This window comes from Manis pentadactyla, chromosome 3 (assembly GCF_030020395.1).
Source record: "Manis pentadactyla isolate mManPen7 chromosome 3, mManPen7.hap1, whole genome shotgun sequence".
NCBI lineage: Eukaryota > Metazoa > Chordata > Mammalia > Pholidota > Manidae > Manis > Manis pentadactyla.
Window position 1 is genome coordinate 134,715,424 of NC_080021.1, and position 24,842 is coordinate 134,740,265.

Consider the following 24,842-nt stretch of genomic DNA (forward strand, 5'->3'; position numbering starts at 1 on the left):
GCCACGTTTAGCCAGTAATGAAAAGAAAATACTAGTTTTGAGAGAGACTTTAGATTGCTAGCAAAATAGAGATGTTGACACAGATGAGGAGTCACCAGGCTTCTGTCCGGATCACAACCCATGAAAATGCTCATAGAAAAGCAGGATTTAGGACACTGACACTTGCATGATGCTTGAGACATGAAGAAACCACAAATAGATACTTTGAAAAGGAACAGGCACAGTGGTAGTCTGTTCTGAAGATACTCGCTGTAGACAGCAAGTGTGTGTTATGCCATACAACATGCCCACACCCTGAGAAAATTTCCATCGTTTTATTTTATGTAATACGTCTACAAGCCAAGATTTGCCTCCAGGAGGATCAAAGGAAGGAAGCTGGGACTGATGCACCTGGGGTATCGTGTGGTCTCTTCTGTTGAGATATGGAGGTAATATGGTGGGTGTGGGGTTTTGAGAGAGATTTCCTTTGTAGGAAACCTCCCACCTCCCATGTTGATCCTTGTATGAAGCACAGAAAACATCCATGAGTTTTTTCAGGGGCTTAAAATATTTTATCTATATCTTTCCTCCATCTCTATGTTTAGTTTAACAGGTACTGTGTATGATGTAAAAAAAGCATATACAGTCCTTTAAAGGGTACACAGTGGGCACAGGCACACTCCTGTGTTCATGTGTGTGAAGGTGCGTGTCAATCGCTATGCTGAGGAACGTGACCAGCAGTGTGCTATGCCCACGGGTCTCTCCCTTTCACTGCTTAACCTCAGCATCTTTCTTGGGGATTAATATTGAGCTACTGTATAAATGAGCCCAGTGAGGAGACCCCTGGGAGCTACCCTCCTAGTAGCAGCGAGTACAAGCCTAGTTTGCTCTGCATGTGACACACCACAGTTGCCAAAGGAAAAAATGATGCATTTATCCCCGACTCTTTTCACCTTTTTTTCTTCATCTTCCTTCTGTCATTAATGTTCACTTTCTAATGTCACTCAGTCTCTCTCATCTTTCACTTTTCCTCCTGTGGCTATTACTTCCCCCTCTTTTCTCCCTTGCACACTCTGGCTGTTTCAGCTTGGCTCCCTAAGAGCTGGTCTTGCTCCCTCCGACATGTTCTAGTTTCTTCTGGTGACTTTTCTTCTCCCTGGAGATGGAGGTCAGCTTTGCACAAGGCAGCCCCTTTGTGTCAGTGGTTGATGCAAGATGCTCTTTCTCTTTGGTAAACTGTACTAGCCAAGAGGGTTTTGTTGGAGTTGGTGTTATTTCAGGTTTGTGGGGAAGTATTGCTCATCCTCCCACCTTCTCAGCTGGGTGGAGCCAAAGGAGGTTGAAGTGACTTGTCTGGCATGTCAGAAAAAGAGCAAGAGATTAGGAGAAATCAGGATCCATCAATGTCCTGTCTCCCTGATGCCTGTGATTAGCAGTTATCCATGAGAGACAGAGAGGCAGAGAGAAGGGAAAAGCCAGTACGAATGGGAGCAAAAATAAGGCAAGATGAGAAACACTGAATACACATGAGAAAATGAATGTTAGCAACAGAAGGAAGCTTCTGCTGGGGTTCTGGCAGCCGGAGGGCGGGTGCTGCAGATGGAGAAAGCTTGGGGCCCCTGGAAGCCTGGAGAAGGAGGGTTTCTCCTTTCTCTGTCTTGCATGGACCCTGCGTTCAGACATCAGTTACACATCTGCCCATGGGTCCTGGGGCCAAGAGCAAAGGGGCTGGCTGGTAAGAAGGGGGCAGGAGGGATTAACAGGGCTCTGGGGCAGGGAGAGGAGTCTGAGGTGGCGAATCCACAAAGTAGAGAACTCAGGGTACTGCATTTGGTGGGCCAGCCAGGACCTGGTTCAGGGGCATGAGGTGCTGAGTGGACATGTCTCCCCTGCCCCAGGCTGAGGCCAGGAGACAAACTGAGGGTCACAGGAATGGGGTTGAGGGATCACAGCCTGTAGGCTTTGCTCCAAGGGTGACTCCTCATGGGAGCTTCCCCAGCCCCCCTGCTCCTGCGCCAGTATTCCTGACACTGCCCAGCATTGTTCTCCTTACCACTTGTCACCTGCTAACATGTTTTCCTTGCTATGAGACTTTATCATTTTATTTTGTAGTACTTTCCATCTCCCCCCATTAGAATATAAACTCCATCAGGACAGAGATTTTACTCTGGTTTTTATTCTTCGCATTTTGTTCACTGCAGTATCCCTAGGGTCAGAACTGGGCCTGGCTCCTCATAGGTGCTCATTAAACATTGGTTGAGTGAATGAATGAATAAATGAATGAACAGACAGTTAATACAGGACACTTCATGAAGTAACCAGGGCTGGCAGAGCATGGGAGTTTCCCCAGCAAAGTGATGCCCAGCTTATTATTCCATAAGAAAGGCGGCCGCCATCACCCTGACTGGAGGAACATGCATCTCTCAGACGGGTAAGAGAGCGGCATCTTGGGACGGAAAGCGATTGTTGCTGAAGCAGGGCCTGCTTCCCTGCTTCTTTGGATGTCAACAGAGCATACAGAAAGCTGCCGCCATGCCCCAGCGCACTCCTGCACCTCCGTCCTAGACGCCCTGAGGGGCCCAGAAGGGAGGGCAGCTCTTCCCAAGGAAGAAGAGAGACTGAGGCAGGGAATGGGGGAGAGCTCAGGAGTGAGGCCTGAGGGGGTGACCCCCACCACATCACGCCTGCACTGCTGGACGGCCTCAGGGAGCACCTTCCCAAAGGGGGGTCCTCGGGGAAAGCAGTCAGGGCTTCCTCCCATCCTTTCCTCAGCCTCTTCAGTCATCCTCAACCCCCACCTCCCAGCCTTCTCCCCAGAGCGTGCCCTGTGCCTGGGGGCTCATGGTCTGGGACAAGCTGGGTACCCGCCCCCACCCAGTCCCCTCTGAGTGCCACCGTGGCATTGTGCCTTTGTGGGCACCTGCTGGCACAGCCCCCACCTGCCGGGGTGGAGGCAGCTCATTCTCTAGTGCTCTGGCCCCTCAGGGTGGGTGGAGGGCACCACTTGGGGGTCCCCCGGTCCCCATTTCTGCTTCTCCGAGGCCTCTGTCCCTCTTCCTGCACAGATCCTGCCCCTGTGAGACCCAGCCCCGTGGCTCTGCACCCCTGGCTCTCCTGCAGAGGAGACGGGGCTCCACCAGCCTCAGGCTCCTGCTCGCTGCAGCCCTGTGCCTGTGTCCCCTCCCCACTGGTCATCCTCACTTGGGGACTGCAGAATCGGCACAGGTGCCTCACCCGGCCGGGGTGACATTCTCCACGAATGTCACAAATGTTCTTTCCCTCTACTTCAACCACCCAGCCCCAGGGTCACTCCTGGATCTTGTCCTTCCTTATCCAAATCCCATTTCCCAGCATCCCATCCTCTGATGATCCCTTCTTGCCCAGTCTCCTTGCTCCCAAGATGCCTTCATCTCATCAAGATTCCTGGTCCATCAAACCTATACTTTCTGCCTATTAATAAGCCTGCTCACAGGTGTCAGCTCATTACCCACTTACATTTCATGGTCATATGCATTGCCACCCCCTTGCTGTCCCTCTGGGATGCTCTGGGAAGTGGGTTGTATTAAATTTTCCAACCTATGTGGACCTTCCATGTGCGATTCTGCAATGTGACCTTGTCACTGCCCATTGAGAGCTGGAGTCAAACTCCCTGCCCTTGAATCTGGACTGGTTCTTGACCTGACTGTAACTAAAAGGATGCAGTGGATGTAACACCCAGTGAATTGCCAAGCTAGCTTGAAATGACCATGCAGCTGCCCCCTAGTTCTCTTGGGATCCTCATTCTGGGGAAGCCACTTAACCAATAGGGAGTCCAATTACCCAAAGGTCCTTGCTGGAAAAGCCACATGCAGGCTCTTAAATCAATAATATCAGTGAACCCAGCCTTCCAGCAACCCTGCCAGGTGCCAGACATGTGAGTGAAGCTGTCTTGGATGCTCCAGACCAGTGAGTGACCTTCATCAATGCCGTGAGGAGCAGAAAAATTATCCAGCTGAGCCCTGACTGAATTCACAACCTGGGAAACATAACGAAGTTGCTGTCCTTTTAAGCCACTAGGCTTTGATTTGCCCAGTCTTTGTAACAGGAATATTCTGCTTGAAGACCCCAAGATCGGTTGGACCCAGTCTTCTGTATCTTGTGTTGTGATCTCTGAGCAGCTGGAGAAAATCAGAAGGTAGGGATGGTTGGCTTCACTTTAAACATCAAATGGTCCCGTGCCTAACCTCCCTGCTGTGCTCATCTGGTGAGCCTGCTGCTTCCCGTCACATGCTTCCTCTTGCCTCAGATACAGGTAGCTGGAATATGAGTCTGGAAGTCAGAGGAAGGTTGGGGATAGAGATAAGAATTTGAGAGTCACCAGGGAATAAATGGCATTTGAAATTATGAAACTGGATGATATTTGAGGCTGGGATGTGAATGGAGAAGAGTAGAGAGTCAAGGCTAGTCATCACCCTCTCTAAGGCTTAGAGATTCAATAGAGGAAGCCAACAAAATGGACTGAGGGAGTTAGAGTCAAACCAGGAGAGGGTAGTTTTCTAAAGCCTGGAGGAGGAGAAGGTTCTCTGAAGACAGGTCCTTGAGCATGTGAAGCATGAGGATGGGGGGCTTGGTTCCTCAAACTCGGGATCCCTCCATGGTGACAGGAAGAGACAGATGGATGCTTCCGTATCCCAGATCAGAAGTGGGAACATGAGGGCGCACCCAGTTGACAGTGTTTGCTTTCTCTTTGAAAGTATGCATGTTTAAGAGGCACGTCAGCCTTTGTACATCTGAAACACAACACCGTTCTCACCTCCAACCCCTTTCCTACTCTGGTCTTGCCCAGCTTGGTTGACAGCTCTACCTTCCAACCAGCTGCTTTGCTGAGAAACACTTGGGTCCTTTCTTCCTCTCACACCCCATGTCCAACCCAGCAGCAAGTCCTCTAGCTCTTCCCAAAGACGTGCCTCCCACCGATCCCTCCCCATTGTTTCTGTCCCCTTTGTTTAAGCTGATCTTGTCTATTTCCTGATTACTGCCTGTGCTTACACACTCCCCTTTTCCCAAATCCATCATCCACAGTGCTCTAAAAGGAGACAAATCTAAAAATCATAAATCAAATCTAACTCCCACTTAAAACCCTATAGTGGTTTCCATCATGCTTAAAATAAAATCCCAACTCCGTGGGCATCAGTAGTCATGGATTTTGGATTCAGTGAACATTGGGTTTGGTGAATGTTGGGTTTGGTGGACATTGGGTTTGGTGAATGATGGATTTGGTGAATGGACAAGCCAGCTGGAGAAAGGGGAAGCTGAGACCCTGACAATCCCCTCCTCACAGGTACACTTTCTGAAACCCAGATACCTGGAGTCATTTTGCAGTGGCGCCTATGTTTGGGGCTGTTCCAGCCATGGGAATGAGTCTGGTAAGATAGGAAGAAAGGCTCACACTGAGAAAATAGTCCTGTGGCCTGGTTGGTATATCACCTGCCCTCTCCCCTCATCAGAGCTGTGTGCTTACCAGCTGGGGCCGCAAGTCTCTTGCAGGATAAACCACTTTTACATTTCAAAATTTAGGCTCCCCACTAGGCCTCCATTGATACCACCCTGGCTGGGACAGGGAGGGTGGCCTTGTGCCTGCTCCCCACAGGGCCCAGGGACTGTGGGGGTGGCCTTGTTAGTGCAGAGCCATGGGAAAGCCCTGCTGACACTCCTGTGTGGGCAGGACAGGTGCCTCGTTAGTGCAGGTGCGGGTGGAGGAGAGGCCCCCACACCGTCTCCGCAGACATCGCAGGGGCCCCGGGGGTGTGGGGAGAGGCTTGACACTGCCCAGGGGTTTGGGTCCCTGCTCCCCACTCGGCCTCTCTCACACCGCCCTGGCAAGAGGTTTGGGTGCCTTGTTACAGTTTGGAGACGACTGAAGTCTAAGCTCTCCAGCCTTTTTGGCAGAGGTGTTTAGGGGTCTCAGCTTTTTCTGGGGTGGTTGACCGAAGTAGAGCCAGTCAGACACCATAAGTAGAGTTTCCTGCCTTGATGGGCTGCCCCTTTCCTGGTCCTTTGGTTGGAAAGAGAAGTCTTCTTCCAGATTGTTTTCATTGGGGCCCATTGGTATTTTTGGATTGGCGAAAACAGCAGATGGCCACTACAGAATTAAAAGCTTGCTGATGATGGAGGCAGAGGCACAGATGCTGAAGCTCCCTTTCAAGATGGTTCTGACCTTTACTCAAAGATATTGAGGAAGAAGTATATGGGAGGCCCGGGGACGTATTGCGTATAAGGACAGAAGACTCCCAATTACCGTGAGTACTTAGAAAGGTTTGATGAGTTCTAGTCTGCAGGGTGTCTTTACAACAGGGCTCCTAGCTTGTGATCACAGTCCACACAGCAGGATTCTGACTGTGGATTAATTTTGAGAAGAGCTAGCATGTAAAAGAAGCCTCCAGTGACCTTCCAGGATGCCTTAGAATAAGTTGTAATGGTGCTGGGCAAGCAGTGATCACAGGGACACTGAATTTAGCAGTTCTAAAATTTTAAAAGCATTTCTGGAAAAGAAAAGAAATACAAACAGAACTGGTTATATGCTGAGGCAGTTGCCCCAGTTTACCAGTCACATTTGGTCTCAGAATGCTCCAGTGACGCTTCTGTTACCTATAAGCCTCTTTGTCCTCAAGAGAGAGATATTCCCTCAGTCAAGCAGCCCATTGACGCTTCTTTTTTAGAGTTTGGCTGGCCGTCCAGCTGTTGAATCCTCCCCTTGAGGGTGTGAGTATTTCTTTTTATAGAGTCAGACTGTTGGGAGGTATGAACTCTTCACTTCATACAATCATAGGAACCCTTTTAGCTTTAATTTTTAAAATCAGGTAAGTGTAGGTCCCACAGTCTAGAAATTAACTGTGAATGTAGTACGTTTTTCCCTTCTCTCCTCTGAAGAGGATTCTGGGAGATTGGCTATTTAAAGATAACCTGATTGGATTTGAAAGTTTTAATGGGTTGTAAATTTTACTAAGGCTGCTTGTCTAGTGTGTCTAAAATGTGCCAGGGAAATGCCAGGCAGCAATCATGGTGATTCCAGGATAACGATCCGGGTGCCCTCTCTGTGGAAGCTCGGTGGCAATGTTCTCAAGGAGACTTAGTTCAGCTGAGAAGATAGGACCTCAGCATAGGAAAATCTGAGTGACAAGAAAAGATTGAAATGATTTGAAACCAATGGATGCCACATGATTAACTGATCAATGACCTGTGCGTACTCTGCATTGCGGGAAGGTGAGAACTCCTGGTCTGGAGGGGTTGGAGTTTGAGCTGGTTCAGGGAGGAAAAGAAAGTGGGACTTGGGCATGTGAGTGGCCAGAGGAGTCTGCTTAGGTATGCGGGAGACATATTCCCAGCAGGGGCTACATACAACATGGATTTTAGAAATGACATGGGGCTCTCTCAGGCTGTGAGAAGACCAGCATGGCTCGGGGAGAGGATCAGCTAAGGGCAAGGGACAGAAGGTTTTTATCAGTGTGTGTGGAGGTGGGTTGTGGACAGCTTTGAAAATCAGGCTAACAGTCAGTTGATACTGACCACCTACTAGGGGCCATGCAATATTCTAAGCCTTTTACATGTGTTTTAATTCTCATTTTATGTTCCTGTAGCTGAGAAAGCTGAGAAACAGATGGTGGGTGACCTGCCCCGACAGAGTAAGTGTGAGTAGGTGCAGCCAGGCTGGCCCTGCTCTACGGCCCCTTGGGAGGGGTAGAAGGTTAATCAGCCTCCTTGGCAATGGGATCCCTTGGCCAATGTGGTGCGTGCGTTGTCAGCAAAGGCTAGATTTACTATTGGCTGAGGTAAGGAGTATCAGTGTGCGAGTGGCTGTCCAGACGTTTCCTGGGACATGTGTACCCTGTTCCTAAGGCTCCACCAAGTATCCCAACTGCCTAAGCTCAGGCAAAGCAGGTTGGATGAGCTCCCTCTGAGGGATTTTGGGGTGGAGACTGATCCAGTTCTGTGGAACCTCACACTGAGCCAAAGGCGACTGCCCTGACAGTGGGGTTGAGAAGCCCACCAGGGGAAGAATGTCATTTTGTTTTCATTCATTCATTCAGCCAGTATTTGGTGAGTGCCATCCATGTGTCAGGACCTGAGCTGAATGCGAGGAATGCAGGCACACTGCTGTCATTTAGATCAGCTTGAGTAAACGGGGTCATTGTAAATCTGTGTGATGTCAGTAAACAGGGTGATGCAGGTAAAGGCGTAAATAAAATAGGTGGCGAGGAGCAGCCTGAGCTCATGACATGTGGTAGGGACCTGAAAGATTCACAGGAGATGGCCAGGTGAAGAATGGGGATGCCTCGCAGGAGCAGCAGGGGGTGCAGAGGCCTCGAGGGGACAGCGAGCCTGGTGAGTGGAGAAAACAAAGGCCAGTGTGGCTCGCAGGACAAGTGGGGAAGAGTAACAAGAAAGACAGCTGGGTGAGGAGGGCAGGGTCAGGCCAGCTGGGGCCTGTGGGAGTTTGAGGTAAGGAGGGTGAGTTTATTCTGTGTGCGATGGGAAGTCATGGAGGTGTTCAGTCTGGGGAATAAGAGACTCATTTCATTAGCACGTGCTGAGAGGGGTTTGGACAAGCTCTGCCAAACTGCCCTTCTGACAAAGAGCCTGGTGCAAGTCTCTGGTGGTACACACCCACAGGTAGTGCTTGGGTGGGAAGCAGGGCCCTTCCAGGGGCCTTCCAGGGGAAAGAGGCTAGGTAGCTCTGGATGCTGCAGTCACATAGGAAACCAGAGAACCCAGGGTTCTGGGGGAGCAGCTCCAGAGGGCAGCAGACGAGGCCTCTCGCAGATTCTAGACGCACCTCCTCACACGGGGGTGGGTGGGGTGGCAGTGGGATCCACGTCCCCAGCCTGTGAGTCTGGGCAGGTTCTGAGTGCTTCCAGCACGGTGGACGGGTGCCGGGGCTGCGGAGGCTGGTCACAGAACAGCAGTGCGGCTGGAGAGGCACTCCCGGGGGCCAAGCTGCCGTGAGGGGAGTCCAGCTCTCCTGAGTGGGCCAGGCCGCAGAGGCCACCTGGGTGACAGCCCCAGGCGAGCCCAGCCTTTGGTGCAGGACAGGACAATGCCGCCGTCCGCCCCTTGGCGCAGCAGAGTGACCTTCGTGGCTGCCTTGTGAGTGAGAAGAATGGCTCTGCTGAGCCCTGCCCACTCGTAAGATCATGAGAAACTGTAAAACAGCTGTTGTTTTAAGCCACTAGGTTTTGGAGGGTTTTTAAGGACCTGCTGTTAGTGGAACAAGGCCCTGTTGCCACAGGCCCTGCCTCTCTTCTTCTCCCCATCCTTGGGGCAGAGGCTGTGCTGGGGTCCTAGAGAGTGCGACCCTTTGTTAGACTCAACACCAGGGAAACAGAGTCTCCCACTGTTACCTGGAACCAGAGTGCAGGGAGGCAGGATGGGTCAACACAGCCTGAAACAGAGGGTCTCACCTTACAGGTAAATCCAAAGTGGGGAGGGGCTGCATTTTAGGTAGGCCCGAGCGGGATCTGCCTTTGGGTCCCACAGTGTCCTAGATAAACACTTGGGAGTAGGGAAGGAGTGGAGAATTCAGAGGAGAGACGTCTGCAGCCTGTATTTCCTCTCAAGGATGCATAAGGAATAGAATGGATGGCTACACAAGGCCTGGGGGGATCCCCAGGTCTCCTTACTATAGACTCCAGTGCTCTAAAGTTTGGGGCACCAGCATTCTGTCTGAGTAAGCCTGGTCCTTCAACCCTGGCTGACATGAGGGGTATGACCAGGGCCCAAGGAGGGCACCAGCCTACCCTGTGGCTCTGGCTAGTCAGGAGGGCTCTCTGGCAAAGGCCTCCAAGGATCATTTCCTAATGGACTTTCTAGGAAAATGCAGCTCTGTGTGTTTAAAAGCCCCTCGCTGCTGTTGAAGGCTAATGTCTTAGGTCACAAATCAGAAACAGCAGAATGCTCACTCCAGAGCTGCTGAGACCCCACCTGGTTCTGCTTCCGCGCCATCTTGGTTTTGAGAACTGATTCCATTCTGAGACAGAAATGTAGGGATGCTTCCAAATGAAAGATATCAAAATTTGTAGTCTTTATTCATAATGAAGTTTGTGAAAGGAAAAAGTTGTGTTGGTCCCAGGCCTCTGGGCTAGAAGGGTGACCTCTGTTTTCGCTTTTCCCAAAATGAGTACACAAATGAATGTTTAAGAAAACTCCAAAGAAAAGAGAAAAACCTCTTTGGCAAAATGATAATGCGGGTAGGGCATCCGGCTCTTGGGCAGATGTCTCATGAAGATTCCTCATGGCTGTTCTGGGGGCAGTGTGGTCTGGGTTCCCTTCACTTCATTTATATTTTATAACTGGCTCTTAATTTGGCCGTGGGGTCTCATCCTCATTTCCAAAGGCGAGGAGCCTGGGGACACAGGCAAGATGGCCAAGAGGTGAGCCGAGGGGCCACACAGTTTTTGCCCAGTGATCATCCAGTAGCCGTAGGAGGTCCTTCAGTCTGAGTCCCTGTCACCGTCCGTGACAAACAGTCACCTGTCACTCTGCCAAACCCCTAACGAGAATGAGGAGCTACCAGCAGGTGGGGACTAATAATGGAACTGCAGATTTCCACTTTCCAGAATTCAGTGGCTATGCTTCGGTCTTCTCATATTTAATCTCTCTTATACTTTGTTACTAACTGTTAAATAGTATGGCTATTAGATTAGCTTTTCAAGAATATTCACATATGTATGTGTGTGCATGTATTTCTATTAGTTTTATCTCAATTTTCTGTTGTTCTCTGATTCCAAGTTGGAACCACTCAGATATTTTTTCCAGCTTTATTGAGGTATAACTGACACACATCACTGGATAAGTTTAAGGTGTGCAGCACAATGGTCTGACTTACATAGTTTGTGAAATCATCATTGCAGTAAATTTAGTTAGTATCCATTATCTCACACAGATTAAATAAAAAGAGAAAGCAAAGAAATGAAACAATTTCTTTCCTCGAGATGAGGAGTCTTAGGATTTACTCTCTTGACACCTTCCCTTTATATCATACAACAGGGTTAACTGTAGCCATCATGCTCTTTACATCCCTAGTACTTATTTATCTTGTGACCGGAAGTTTGTACCTTTCTTCTATACCCCCCTCCCAACTCCCCACCTTTGGTAACCACAAATCTGATCCCTTTTTCTATGAGTTTATTATTTTTTCTTTCTGGTGGAATATTTAATAGTTAGCAGTGTTGATACCTAGAGGATTGCATGAAATTTTAAGACATTGAAATCAATAACGTGGATTTCCCATTTCTTGAGTCTACATTTATCCTGTCCCTGTAAAATACACATTGGTATTGATATGTGGATATAAATAGCTTTGATGTAGGCAGAACATCTTAAAGAAAGAACTCTGAAACCTAAAAAACAGAGATATCAGTTGATTGCTAATTGTTCGTAGATACTGAGACCTTAGATTTTTGTTGCTCTTTTTGTGATTCATATAATTCCACAAATCAGGGAACTGAAACCCAAAGATGGAAATTGAATTTACCAAATGCTCTTCACAAAGGGTTTGTATGAGGATATCATGGATGTTTTCTCCTTCTTGTAAAAACTTAGTGAAACAAATTCTTAAAATTACTAATAGCAATTTGATAATCAATTCACTTAACACAGTTGTACTGTGAATTAACACATACCGCAAATAGTTAACTTTCATTTTTATCTGTTTGAATATCCTGTTCACCAGGTCATGATTTGGAGAATCCCCATCTTTTTCATTTGCTTTCACGTTTCTGTGGCTGGATCACCCGCTGCTGACTTGGGCACTGCCTCCCAGAAGGCAGCACCTTTTTGTGAGGCTGCCTGGAAGGTGGGGGAGCATCTCGTTCCCCTCCCTGGATAGAGGGAGCGGCTGCCCAGCAAGGTTAGCACCTCATGCAGCCTGGGGCAGATTGGGTCTGGCTGCTGTCTCTGGAGATCTGCATGCTGTTTCGTTTATTATTTCTCTTTATTGCCTCTGTGCTGGCAATAAAGTCAGAGTCATAAAATTAGAGTGCGGTTGCCACGTCCGGTTTTCCAGATTTCCGTGTCATGTTGGGAAGCCCAAAAGTTCCTGATCGGTGCCACTGGGTATTTTCAAGATGGCAGTGAAGGGCTGTGGAGGTTAACAGAGCGTCACTTAGAAAGGGGGGGAGGCGTCACAAAGCAAAGGAAAAAAGTGGCATTTTGGAGCATGCCTGTGCCTTACACGGCCGAGGGTCAGTTACTGAAGGCAAATTTGCCATCCTGATAGCCCTTTTCCCAGAGGAGCAACCCGAGGCCTTGATCACACACGGGGGGCCAGCAGCCCGGTGGGGCTGTGATCTCAGGCAAGCCCGTGGCAGCCCTGGAGTGAGAGGCAGCCTCTCTGCTCCACGGCCCTGCAGCCTCCCATGGCCTTCAGCTGACCAGCAGGGTTTTGACTTTCATCTCCACTGGCCACTCCTTTTTAAGGGACAAGGAAGAAGGAAACTCTTTGAAGAGGGAAAACTCAAGGAGGTCTAACCACCAGAACAGTCTGCAGAGAAGTTTTCTTTGTTGCTCTTCCAAAGTGGGGCTCTGATTTAAAAAGAAAAAGAGAAAACAAACAGGCAAACATTCCCTGCCCCTGGGAATATTCTCATGAAACACACAATCTAAAAAATTTCTCTGTTTTTATTGCAGTGCCAGGAAAACACCTCCTGGTGTTGATAAGTACCTTTGGATGAGGGCATCCTCGTGCTACAGGTGAGAGCAGGAGGACTGACCTGCCCAAGGTCGCACAGGTACTGATTCCAGCCAGGGTCTGGTCTGGTTGTCCCCTGAGCTCATGTCCTGACCCCTATGCACAGCTTGTCCTTGGACCTCATGCTCCTGGCTGGGTGGCAATGGCTGCCTTCAGATAGGAGCTTCCAAAGAACAGGGGTTCCTAAACGGAGTGGTTTTACCCCATGGGTCATTTGGCAATGTTTGGAGACATTTTTGATTGTCACAGTGTGCAACTGGCCGTGGAGGCTATTAACATCCTACGCCTCCAAGGGCCGCCTCTGTGACAAAGGATGATCTGGCTAAACATGTCAACAGTGACAAGGCCGAGAAACTCCACTGTGGATGCTTCTATTTTGTGACATTAAGGTGTAGTGTGGTTTGTGACATTGTGATTAATTAGAAAGAGAGGAGACCAGAGGGCTCAAGAGAAGCACCTGCTATAAATTGTCCCCATGGCAGCATCAGTTCCTGTCCTTATGAGGAAAATGCTTTGGAAACCAAGTGAAACCCACAGTACATTCTTCTTAAAATGCAGGCGAGATGTGCATGCCCAGGGTCTCTGGGATGTGGAGCGACAGATGCCTTCCGCTGCAGCTGTGGCCACTCTGTCCTCCTCTTTGGAGCAGCTGCATCAGGATCTCCAGTGGCTTCCTGGTGAGCTGCTGTCACCCCAGGTCCCAGGTGGAGAGTGTTACTGAGCGCTGGGTGTGTGACGCAGGCAAAGGGAACTGTCTGGATCCTTTCTGGGAATACTGGGACAGTAGCTCTTCTCCTGAGGGCAGGAAGGGTTGAGGGTAGGAGGTGAGGAAGAGCTCAGCCGTTTTTCTACCATGAGGACTCCCCAGTGCTGATGACTGTCCTGCAGCTGGCTGGCCTCTGTGGTCACCAGGGGTCCACCTCCCCTCAGTGGCAGCCTGCCTCCTGCCCCTCTCCTCCAAGCCTCCGTGTGAGCCACTCCCTCTGCCTGGAACAGTCTCCCAGGGCTGGGTTTCTGCCCTTCTTTCAAGCTCAGCCCATGACCCCTCTTTTATGAAGCCTTTCTTGATTACTCTGAATTCTTAGTCTGATTATTGACTGTTTACAGGCTGATATGATGTGTTTTCTTTATCTACCCAACTAGATAACAAGTCCGAGAAGGCAGGTTGGGCCTATATTTCTTTGTACTCTGTGGGGTACATACGGATGCGTGTTGTCTGAACAGAGCCATGTGACCGGAAATCCTGCTCTGCGTGGCTGTTTGTGGGAAGGGGACAGACGGGTGGCTGGGGACACTGTGATGTTACACTTCCAAGTCCTGCTCTGCCGACCAGGGGACCCACCTGCCTGGGATATTCATGCTCCGAGAAGTTCAGCTGGCTCAGTCTATTGCCTCCGTCTTCTTTTCTGTCGGTTCTTCTGTAGTCATTTCTACATGCGTCCAGCTCCCCACTTCTCAGCTAGGGAACCAACTAACCTCCTTTCCTGAGCAGTAACTGGCTCATGGAGTAGATCCTTACGAGGCCCCACGAGACAGTCCCCCACTGTGGGTGCTCACTGGGTGTCACAGGTCATGAAGGGCCCCAGGGTGGGTGAACCCAGAGGCAGATGGGGAAACTGCTTTACCAACTATTTACTCTGCAGCCTTTCAGAGTTAGGGTGTCTTATGCAAGGTCGCCCCTAGACCTCTGCTGTGCCATGCTGTGGCCACTGGCAGTGGTCTGCATGTTTCTGGGGAGCCCACAATATCTGTATAGACTCGAGGACCAAAAATAAGCTTTGAAAGGATTCCACTGTACAGGACAATTTCCCACTTGGCATGATGTGACCTTGAGCCTGCAGACGGTCCTGAGGTGAGTAGCTGTCATTTCTTAATTGAATAAAAAGTTTTGCTAAGAGCTTTTCCTCTGCAATGATTTTCGATTTTCGTGTATTTATTGAGATGGGATCAGCACCATGACTTCATTTACAGGTGGAGATCCCGGGGCTCTGAGAGGCAGGTGTGGCTTGCTTTCTGTCACAGAGACATCACAGACCCAAGCGCAGACTTTGCCTTCTGCCACTGACCCACCCAGTGGACGGGCCGTTTTCCTACAGATTCTTGAGGGAAGTGCTAACATTTTCAGGACTCCAGGGAGGCGCCACAGTGGAGGGCTGGGCCGTGGCCTCGGGAGTCTACAGAGCTCCTTGAGCCTCTTGTTTTTCTGGGGGCCACTGAGGGATTTCAGTTTCCTGATGTAAGGGCTTGGGTCCCTTTAATCCTGAAAAACCTCTGTTTTTTCAAATCCTGTTCCCAAAAACATTTAAATGAGGAAGAATAATTAGTTCCTGCAGCAAGGGCTGTGGAAAAGCTGAGGGGCCTGCCTCACCATGGGTCTCCGGGTCCTGGGCTTGGGAGATCCCGGGCCTCACGTGTGATTCCACTCTCTCTCCCTTTAACATTGTCCTTCAGTAAACTAACTCCCTATTTCTCTCTCTCTCTCTTTTTAAAAAATAGGGAAGATGACGAGAAAACATCCCTGTGGGGGAGGAATAGCGTGAACTCAGTTTGCCCACTTCATAAAGAAACCTTGATGGAAACTTCCCTTGTTAAAATTCCTCTTGTTAAAGAGCTGTGAAGTCATAAAACGTTCCTGAACAATAGTTTTTACCACAAAAGGGTGCTTCCCTCCAGCTGAGCTTCAGGGCCCCTCAGGAGCCCCTCAGGGGCAATCTCGGAGGAGAATGAGCTCTGTGGTGGTTGGTCTGTCTCAGCCTCTCTGCCTTTCTTTCCATTTGGCCATTTTCTGCCCTTTGTCCTTTCCTTTCCCTCCTATCAAGAAGGCCTTGGGAAAAGCAGGTTTACGATGTCTAGTGAAGACATTCCTCTGAGCCAAATGCCTGCCTGGCTGCGGTCCAAGCTTTGGCTGAAGTCTGACACTCCGCTTGAGGACATGTCTGTGCCCAACCTTGGCACTGGGTCCATGCGGACGCCATGAGGTCCAGTCAGGTGGGCGTTCTTGCCCTTCATTGAACACTGCTGTGAGAGCCTGAAAGGAAGGGAAGGCTTCAGTAACTGGAGCTTCAAGGAAGCGGTCTTGGTCAGTAGGAAGTTTCTGGAGGCTCTGGTCTGTGTCACCTTTCTCTGCCCCTTCCTGTGGTGACCCAGGGCCTCTAGCCAGGCTGATGTACCCCTGCCTGGGCCCCAGGCACAGTGCTCTGGTTCAGCTGGGGGGCCAAAGGTGAAGAGGGGCCAGTCTATGGCTGGGTGCTCATATCCCATGTTCAGAACATTCTCTCTGTCAGGGATGTTTTTCTGGAAATAGGGCATTATGGCCAGCCTCCACCTACCAGCCTCTGCACCCGTGTTGAAGGGCGCATTGCCTCCCAAACCTGTCCCCCAGTGACGGCAAACCTCGCAGTCCGCCCGTGGCCCACAAGAAGTGCCCAAAAACAGACACACCCTGGGAGTGGCTCCACAGGACTCAGAAATGCCTCCAATCCCTGGTCCTGGGGGATGCTTTGGGGTGGGGCTGCCCCATGTCTTTGGGCTGCCCAGGGGCCTTCGCTTCAGTGGCCCACTTGAAGACTCAGTGGTTACTAGCTTCCCTGTGTCCCCCCACCGCCCTCCCTGCTGGAGTCCTGCACTTGGGTCCCAGTCTCCAGGTCGGCTTCTGACTTCTGGGGGAGCCGAGAAGTCACCCAGACAGAGCTGGTCACAAAAGTGAAGGACAGTGGGCATCCAGAAGGGGGATGTGTCACTGTATGTGGAATATAATCTTTCATGTGTTTTAACTTAAAAAATAAATTTGCCCTCAAATTCTTGGGCTGCTCCTTATTCTGCTAGGATTTCCCACGTGCAGGCAGATCTCGGACTCTCAGGATGCCTGAAAGCATGTGGGTGGAACGGAAATTCTGATGGCAGAATATTCTGGACAGTGTCAGCCCTGGGAAGGGTATGTAATGAGACACAATTAGGTACAGAACTATCTCTAAGGTTTTAAAAAAAAACAGGATTCTTCTAGCCTTGTTTTAACACCTCCTTTCCCCTTTGCAACTCCCCTGGGTCCTGCCTCCCGCAGGTCCTGAATTTTTGGGTACAATCCCAGTATCCCATGTTTTATTCTCCTTCCCCCATAAACCACTGAGATGTCCAGAATATGAGCGCTCGAACAACATTTAACAAACTGCCTTTTGTACCTGGAACCCCATCCCCATTCCCTCACCAGTAGATCTGTGGTGAAGTGTGTGTCCCTATCTGGGATCTGGGCTGCATGGTTATCACAGCCACCTACCCTGCGCTTGCCTGCAGTGACTTGGGGGTTGGAGGGGTGGGCAGGACGGGATGGGATGGGGGGCGTGGCCAGCCGGCACAGGAAGGGCCTGAGGTGCCCTGGCTGCCTTAGGTCTGTGAGCCTCTCGGCACCAGGGGGCAAGCGGTGTGGCTGACGTTCTCCTTCTCAGCACAGCTCTGTGTGCTCCCAAGTCTCATTTACCCAGGAAGGCTTTTTATAACCTCTTTGACCTGACTGTACCCGAATCCCATGGCACGAGTGTATCTGTGTGTGTCTGTGTTTGTGTGAGTCTGTGTGTTTCTACGTCTGTGTGTATGTATCTGTGTCCGTGTGTCTGTGTGTATGTCTGTGCATGTCTGTGTGTGTGTCTGTGTTGGTGCCTATGTCTACATGTGTGTGTGTCTGTGTGTCTATGTCTATGTGTGTGTGATGTGTGAGTGTATATCTATCTGTGTGTATGTGCATGTGTGTGTAGGTGCACACACACAGTGGGCTCCCCCTGGCTTGTGAAGGATAATACCACCACTGTGGGGTCCAGGGCTCATGGGTGGGATGGAGTCCTCTGGAAGGAGAGTCAGCACACCTGTGTTCTACTTACCTAGTCTCTCCTTTGCTACCAACCTGCTTTCTGTTGCTGGTCAGAACGATTTCTGTGGCTCTTCCTAGTTTGAAAAGCTTGACAGGGGCTATTGACAAAGCTGTGGGCACATTGCAGGTAGACCACAGGGACAGTGCAGGACCTGAGCCTAGTTACTGAATGACTGGGGGAAGGGGCTGTTACCAGAGACCAGAGAGCCTTCTAGACAGGAGGCTGCATTGTGGGCTGCAGTCAGCCTGCAGTGGCCTGGGGAGAAGGCTGAATAAATGCCAGCTCTCATGCTTCTCCCTCCTTCTAAGTCCTGCTGGGCCCCCTATTACTCAAACCCAACAGGAACTCTAAAGGTGGGAAATATGGTGGGCTGTAGGTCAGTCTCCCAGGAGGACCAGGTCGGTGAAGGACAGGGGACAGACCTAAAGAGGCCAGTGGAAGGGCTGCCCAGTGGGGCTGCCTCTTACCCCAAGACGATGCTGAGCCCTAGGTAGCATTAGCTTCCTCACCAGCCTCAGCTCCAGTTTTCATCTACTGATTGGACTTCAGCCAAAATACCATTAAGCAAATTCTCAGTGTTCTCACACTTCTGTGCCCTTCTATATGTGTGTGCTCCTGTTGACAGTCCACAGCTTGTCTGGCTTCAGTATTGGTCCTGCATCTTGTCCATCATTTCGGTCCCCACACCCAGCCCCCTTACTCAGATGCCAGAGCCTCTTCCTTTTACTGTGACAAGAGGCTCCTAATTAATCTTGATTTTGCCTCCAGAACCAAATTCTCAAAGCAGCACTCTTGTCCTCCATCTGCTCAGAGCCCTTCACCATGTCCTTGTCTAAGGCTGTAGCCTTAACTCATTGTTTAGACGGAGGCTGTGCTATACAGTCTGAGCATGGCCTCCCTCACAACCCATGATATGTATGGAACCCCCCTTTTCAGATTCATCCTTGGCGCCCTTCATGGCCGTGTGCTCCTGTCAACCAGATAACACTGCAACCTTTCCTGCCTCCATGAGGCTAAGCCCCATTTAGGAGCACCTAGTGTGGGCCAGGAGCTGTCCTAGTTCTTCACCTACAAGATCTCATGTACTCCTCACAGACATCAAGTCAACTCAGAAATTCATAGTGAACCCAAAAGTCTGGAAGGAAGTCTCTGGTTCCAGAAGCAAAGCTAAGTCCAGAGCCAATGAGAGCCTGGGAGTCAAGAATGCCCCTCAGGGGTGCAGACCGTAGGTGCAGGCCTGGTGGGAGCTGGAAGTGAGCCACTGCATGAAGCCATGGTCTCTAAGGACTGTCACCACTGGAGGGAAGTTCTATTCCCTGCTTGGGAATGTGGCAAGGAAGGGCTCTGCATTCCAGGCTTGGCAGGAAAAAGAACCTTCTGCGAAAATGTAAGTCCCAGGGGGCCTTGTGCAGTTGGTGCCACATTTCTCAGGCATGGTGGGGATCCTGACCGGTGAGTCAGCATCAGAGGGCTAGAAAGGTAATGGCTCACCTACTGGAAAGCTCCTGAAGAGGACCCCTCGTGCCAGACCTCCCACTGCAGTAGAAAACAAGCCCTGCTTGGGAAACAGAGTGTGTGTGCAGAGGGAACTCCCAGACATATTGCACCCTAATAACACAAATAAAGGACAGGAATAACTCGAGCACCTCCAATAAAGCAATGAGGGAAGTAACGACCCCACATAAGGCAAAAACAAGATATTATGTTAAAATTACAGAACGCTTTAGAAAAAGAAACCAAATTTCAGAAATTAAAAAAAAAATGCAGCATTGACAAAGAATACTCAGCTCAGGGATTAAGCAGGAGGTCAGTCACACTTGCAAGCTGCTGAATAGGAAGACCTGGGGAAATCATTTAAACCTCGCAATAGCACTGGACGCAGCAATTGTTTCCCCTTGTTAACACAGGAAGACATTGGTGTTTCCAAGATAAGAAACTTCCTCGGGAGAGCCTGCCTTTGAAGTCAGGTCTGTGACTGAGCAGGGAGCCGGGCTGGGTGGTAGCAGCTTGTGAGAGTCCACTGTGTGCATCTCTTTCCAATTCCACTTTTATTGGCGTAATGCTGGTAGCTTGAAATTGGCCACGGTGAGAGTATTTACACCACAGAAATTGGCAAATGCTATATTCAGGGCATTTTTTCCCTTAGAAAGTCTGTTGTTAAACTCTTACCAGCTTATCACTGGTCTGACCCACACTCACATTTAAAATCAGGAGTCACAAGACAATCTCCCACATGGGACCCATAGGATGTGTTAAGGATGAGGCGGTCGGCTGCATGGAGCGTGTGATGCCCTTACTGAAGTGAGCAGCTGCTGCAGAGCTCCAGCTGACTCTTATTACCACGTGGGTTGTGGACTCAGTGTTAACATCTGATCTTTTCAAGAGAGGTCGCAAAATCCAGAAATAAGTGTGCAATCTCAGTTTTGAAATGCTGGTGACTGATTGAGATTTTTAGAAAAACATTGCTTGGGCCAAACAAAACACATGCTAGCTGGACTTGGCCATGGGCTGCAGTTTGTGATTTCTGGTTTTAACCAATAAACTCCATTTGCATGTGTCACTGCCCCTTTCCCTAACTGCTTCTCAAGATCCTGCTTAAGTGACAGCATCTCTATGCTTCATCCCTGAGCCTCCCATCTAGAAGCCATCTTCTGAGTATGAAGAAGATGGTTCTGAATATAGAAGAATTCTCATTACTCGTGCCTTTGATACTGTCTGTGCACATGTGTTTTTGTCTGGCAGCTGTAACTTTCCTGAGGATCAGGATCCATGTGTTGGTCATCTTTGTTTCCCCAGAAATGCTCAAGTTCTATGTACACAGTAGACATTCAGCAAATACTAGGTAAACCCGGAAACTCAGTAGATGTTTATTTGAATCATATCTTATACTTGCCTTGAGAATGTGACTTCTTTACTGAGCCAAGAAGATAAGAGTTTAGATGGGAGTTTCAAAGCCATGTTGAAGCTCTGGGGACATTTCTCACCATCCTTAGTTTTATAAGACCTGTTCAGGAGAGACCTTTATTTTCCTGTGTGTGTTGGTGCACATGAATGGGGTTCCTGCACCAAGTTTTGTGGTCCAAGGATGGGGCTTCCCATAGTCCAGGTTGACTGAGGTGATAGCACACTGAGCATTTTTCCATTTAGTTAAACTTTTTAAAAAATTAATCAAATAAAATGTACTAAAACCATAATGTTTACCAATATTGGCACTTAAAAGAATGTTTAAATGCCTTTTAAATTAGAGTTTAATGTATCTTAGAGCAAGATTTAAAGGAGTACAAGCACTTGGGTGCAGATCTCAATTACTACTTCCCCCTTCATTTTCCTATGTTGTTTAAAATGAAGAATCTCTAGGTCTTCCTTTCACTTTCAATACTATAGATTTGCAAAGCTTGCAGCTCTTAAAATTCTGAGGGATCCTCAAATGTCCTTGGGTAATCTTTCACTGACTGCTTCAGAAAAGAATTGATTAGTTATCTCCACATTCCAAGAATTCTAAGGGCTCCTTTTCTTTCATGGATTGAGTTAGCTACTACAGGGAAAATGGAAGTTCCTATGGCCAGAATCCTCCCCTGACCCTAATCTACTTGATGATGTAATTGGCCTACTGCTAGGCTGATGCTTCCACTCCCGTGGGCAATAAGCTGTTATTGTCAGTGTTACTATATAAAGAGCTCAGCCCAGTGCTCTGCCCAGAGGCAGAGACTGAGATGGGCTTGCTGCCTGCTACTGCCCCAGAGGCAGACTTGATTCCAGCACTCGACCTGCCACCCTGAGAATAAATTTTAGTATAAACCGTTTTACCCCCAACCTTCTCGATCTCACCGAATCCAGAATGAACTTGCCCAGGGGCAATCCTCCTCAGGCAAGACCCTACTTACCCTCCATTTTCTTTAGTCTAAAAATGCCATAGACACAGTCCATAGATGTTATTTAAATGGAACTTACATTTTCTTCTCATCCTTCAGAAAGGTTTCAACTCTGTTAGCCACTCAAGTTATCTTATTTCTTGAGCACTGGAGATTCAAGTACACTGTGGGCAGTCTTGTAAAACAGGTAATGCATTCATTCAACAGCTACACGTTGGGGGTCTATTCTGTGCAGGCACAGCTATGCAGTGGTGAAAAAAGCAGATGGGCACGGCCGTGCAGAGACTGAGCTGACAACTCTGACATTGTTACTATCACATCCTAACCTCTGTTGTTGAGCAGCTCTGGGGCATAATGTGTTGACTTTCACTTGCTGGGAAGAGGTGGTTTCCACTACAGACAAGACCTAGTTTATTAAAATATGAAAGGCAAACTTTCTGTAATGTGTCAGTTTATCATTAGTGTCACTCTGTCAGCTGAAGTCCCTGATCTCCGCTCTTCACCCATTAGGTTCTGCTGCACCATGTCAGAATGATCATCTTTAAAACAGACAGACAGCTGCTGGACGTGGGCAATGGAGGCAAAGGTGTCACCCTAATGGGGACAGCTGCCTTTTGCCTTTGCCCTCTTAGATAGGCTCTGCACCTTGAACTGGATGTTTAGGAGATTTCCTTTATCAAGGCTGAAATTATTATTTTGAAACAATGTGAATTAAGGAGGGAGTTCTGTGGTCATTTATGTCATTACTATCCACCCCCTCATGTGCCCTCTTGTGATTTACTATTGTCCTTCAGACAATGGTATAGCTCCTGAAAGTCATGGACTGTGATGGGGGAGGGCCTGTAGAAGATCTGAATCCAGTCCCCTCCTTTGACTGACAGGGGAGCTGAGGCTCAGAGAGGTGAAGTGAATTCCCAAGGGCACAAAGCTGGTCATGGAGTAGGAATTTACCTCTTGATGTACCTAAGAAGAATAAGGCTCTAAATAATCCAATTCCATGTTTTAGACTCTTTATCTTGTTACTCTATTGCAGTTAGAGTTGTAGCTTATTAGGTTCATTGATGAAATGTATTTATTTATGGAATATGAAAGCTATAGGTTCTCTTCCATGAAGGACACACTCTTCTCCTCAGCTCTTGATGGGCTTATCTTCCCTGAATATGTTAATCATATGCTACCTGAGTGTAACCAAAAGAGGTATTCTGTTTACAGCAGCCATTTCTCAGCCACCCCTGGCCTGGTGGAAGATCAATCTCTGACTTTCTACCAAGTTTAAACCTATTCTCCTTTCCTGACCATTGAGGCTTTCAGGTTCTTTTCAGAACGTCAAAGATCTGCTCCTTGAATGGCACAGTCAGATCCAATGTAGGTCAAAGGAGACCCTCATGCATCGCCCTCGACCACTCCTTCCTTCAGCCTCTGCCTAGTGGACTTTGAGAATCATAGGGGCTTGGAAAATCAATAGTTCAGCACTGTTTCCTTGCTGGAAGTGGTCCAGCCCAATCAGTGGGGGCAACTGCTTAATATTAACATATTTTGAGAGATGATAGAGCTCTCCTCTTGCCTGGGCAGGCTGAGACATGGTGCCTTTATCTGAATACCCAGAGGAATGTCACAGTGGGATCTCTATCACTCGTGAATCTAAATGGGGCACCTTGTGTTTTATCATAAAATCAGGCTGCCTGGTTGTACTCGGCAGGTAATCAAACTTGTGTGTACTCGACAGTCAGCAGGCCAACTATTGAAAGAGCTGTTGGCCATATATAGGCAGATAATCCCATCACAGGCTTGAGAGCCACCAGTTCTGAGCATAGCTTTTGGATGAGCAGCAAAGTCTCAGTTGGCTGCCTCAGTTCCTTGTTCCTTAAATAGAGGAGTCAAGGAAACTTGCCTAAAATTAGAATGAATGCAAGTTTGGCTGTGAAGACCCACACAGCCCTGTTCTGGAGCTGTTGTTGGAAAGATAATCAGAACAATAAGATGACAACCCTGGAGAAGTACTCGGGGCTGACTCACCTTGGGCAAGGGGGACAGGGTGAACTGAAAACCTATTGGAAGGTTTGCTTTTCTTTTAGGCATTGAGCAGATTTGATGAATAAAACCTGGCCCTAAGGAAACCTCTGCCTCTGCTGTGGTTGAATGACCTTCAAGATTCTTCTTGAGTTCCAGAAACCCTGCAATGCAACCCCAAGCACTAAGCCTCACCCACTGTTCACTAGCAGGCAGGCAGTCCAAGAAGCTGCCTTTCCATGCAAGCAGCATGTGTTTATTGAGGTCTTGCTGCACACTGGGTCTTGTTTGAGGCCGGTGGGGATCAGAGGTGGTCCCCGGAAGAGCAGCCTCAGCATCATCCAGAAACTTGTGAGAAACACATGACTCAGAGGCCCACCCATGACCTGCCGGACCCAAAACCCTGGGAGTGGGCCCAGGGCCTGTCCTAAGAAGCCCTCCAGGTGTTTCTGAAGCAACCTTAAAAACAAAGAGTGACTGTTCTAGGAATGGGACACAGATAAGCGGATGGCGCAGCTGGGCATGGTTTTGGTGGCTTTGTTCTTATGTGGTAGAGATCATAAAGTGTGTCTGACAAACTCTTGCTCAGAAAAATCCTTTAGATTTGCCAAACCAATAAAAGGAGGCCACATGGAGGAAATGATGAATTTATGTTTTGATGAAATGTCACCATGTCCTTTGAAGCTAGGCCACATATTAGGAAATTCTGGAATTGGTAAGCCATGATGTCATGGTGTAATTTTGCTGTGAACAAGTTTAAGAGGCTTGATGTAGAGTTTTGCTCTTTGCTCTAGTTCCTACTGCAGCCTGCAATGGAGTTTTGATCCCAGAAGATAATGCTCCTTGGCATTCCTCCACAAACACCGAGGGCATGGCTGAGGATGCCTTTGTCACTGAAGTTTGGCCAGTGTAGTTTTGGGTTCTGTTTCTTGCCCTCCTGCTTCTCTGCCTTCTTCCCTCCTCCCCTTCTGTTCTTATTTTATATCAAACATTTAAATTCTGGTGGGATGTCTCCACTGTCAGGTGGTCCTCTAACCTTATTTCACACACCCGGTTTCTTCTATAGAGGAGAGACAAGAAAGGAGTAGAGTTGCTTTATAAACATTCATTATGAACATTTATTAAAACACATACCATGCAGAGGAACTTGGTAGATTCTGGCTTTCCAAATTCTCACAACAAGCTAAGCCTTCTGCCTCTTCCCTTTTGCAGGCTGGATGCTGAGGTTTGCAAGGTAGAGTGCCATCTGCCCTGGATCCGGGCGGTCAATGGCAGTGGACCAGATTTCTGCCTTCCGACCTCATCGTGCCCACTAGGTGACACACACCTTTTGCTTGGCCTGTTTTCACCTGTGCCCAGGAGAACCCAGTCCATGCTGGGTAGCTTATTGTTGGC

General features: G+C 48.9%; 1 long non-coding RNA gene across 3 annotated transcripts in view; it reads left to right on the forward strand.

Annotated features, from left to right (window-relative positions):
* LOC118922084 (uncharacterized) overlaps positions 1-24,529 on the forward strand; it is a 40,281-nt gene extending 15,752 nt beyond the window's left edge. The window contains exons 2-6 of one of the 3 annotated variants that reach the window (XR_008996477.1): positions 7,596-7,744; positions 11,687-11,863; positions 12,643-12,705; positions 13,262-13,380; positions 23,513-24,529. This is a non-coding gene — a long non-coding RNA (uncharacterized LOC118922084). Of the gene's footprint in view, positions 1-2,725; positions 4,154-7,595; positions 7,745-11,686; positions 11,864-12,642; positions 12,706-13,261; positions 15,061-23,512 lie in introns of those variants that run through there. The other 2 variants (XR_008996478.1, XR_008996476.1) reach the window with 2 other exon arrangements.
* The last annotated feature ends 313 nt before the right edge of the window (positions 24,530-24,842 follow it).